Raw genomic sequence first — 1838 nt, forward strand, 5'->3', positions numbered from 1 at the left:
ATTATTTTATATTTATAGTAGATATTTTTATAGAAGGTTTCATCCAAGCTAACATACAAGTGAGGCAGAATGAAATCCAGCCATGCAGCTCACTAGTTAAGGTTTAAGCGTCTTATTCTGGATTTAAGCTCACAAACTTGAAATGAGAAACGCTGAAGTGATCATTGTATAGATGTTAAGATATTGTCTTTCATCTTAAGATTTTATTCAACACAGAGAGGGACAAGTTACCATGAGAGATCGTTACACTTATGTACCATAACATTCCATTTTTATCACTAAACACCCATGAATATACATAATCTTGATTGTCATCCGAGAAAATAAATACATACCAGAAATCAGTAGTGCTGGAATTAACTCCAGAATGATTTAAAAATAAAAAAAATGTGATTAAATAAATTGAATAGCACATGGCAGTGTGAGCATACATCAAACGTTTTTGGACACCTAATATTTTAGTATTTTTACTGAACTGACTGCATTTTAAATACTCTCAGTTTTAACCTTACCAAGGAATAGGTATACGTGAATGAAGAAATGTTTATTATTAAATGCTTATTGAACAGAAAATGTTATACATGACTTGGAACAATTTAGATCTATTCTAATGAGAAAACGCCCTTGTACTTGTAGCACACCACATATTTATGTTTTACAGTTAATATTTACACTACACTGTCTATGCGTCTTTAATCTAGGCTATATGCTTAATAGATTTACACTCCAAGTGTTCCTGACATTAATAAAGCACTCATTTAAAGTCCCATTGGGATCTTAGAGCAATCAGTTAAAAATTCCACAAAGATTAATTGATTGATCGATTTTTTGTATTGCTATTCTGTATTTTAATATGGTTCATATCTGGAGACTGAGATGCAAATTACCAACCACTGGTTTTGTGCTTGTGCTAACAATTTGGATGTTACTTTGAATGCAAGTTTTGGGTCATTGTCTTGTTGAAAAATTAATCTACAGTCAAGTCTTAACTTGACTAAAAGCTTTTCCTGGTATGCACTCCACATTTTCTGCCAAACATACGAACAATTTTCATGACAAAAACTTTGATTTTGTTCTTATCTGACCACAAGGTAGAGTATGATTTAAATTATGGCACTTGGTGATGTTCAGGCAGTGTGTTTTCAGGGAAGGCTTTTTTCTTACAAAAGCTGTTTCAAAAGTAGAGAGATAGAAACTAGACATCCCAATCAATTAAACTGTGCTTTTTTGAAATGGCAGTCTTTGTGCTGTTATTTGGCTCATATTCATGCATCCAATTCTTGGCAAATTTAAGAAGAAGAAATAGATTTATCACACATGTACTGTAAGTAGCTTGTGAGGAAGCCTGATATGGTACATGCCACTGAAACAAGCAGGGTTCAGGCTTTGCTCAAGGAGCTTGGTGGTGCTGGAACTTGAACTCAGAACCTTCTGTTCAGCGGCCCAGAGCCTAACCTCTGAGCATCCCTCGAATAAGCTATGCATAACATAATGAATAACTAAAAAAAAAAATATATATATATATATATATATATATATATATATATATATATATATATATATATATATATATATATATATATATATTCATTATCTGCTGTGCAGATCAAATTATTGAAATGTATTTGGTATTGCCTGTGTTAATGGATGACAAAGGGATTTTACATGATTTACAAGGTTATTGATGAGTTTCAGGCATGATCTCTGTGTCTCAATTCTGAAGGTCTCTAGTTTGTGTCATGATGTAATGGAACCAAATTGTTTTGTGTTCTTGGCATGTGTTGTATGAGTATGCATTCCTAATCACCCCGTCTTTCGTGCTCATTCACTCTCTCTCG

Source organism: Ictalurus furcatus, chromosome 3, assembly GCF_023375685.1.
Source record: "Ictalurus furcatus strain D&B chromosome 3, Billie_1.0, whole genome shotgun sequence".
Taxonomy (NCBI): Eukaryota; Metazoa; Chordata; class Actinopteri; order Siluriformes; family Ictaluridae; genus Ictalurus; species Ictalurus furcatus.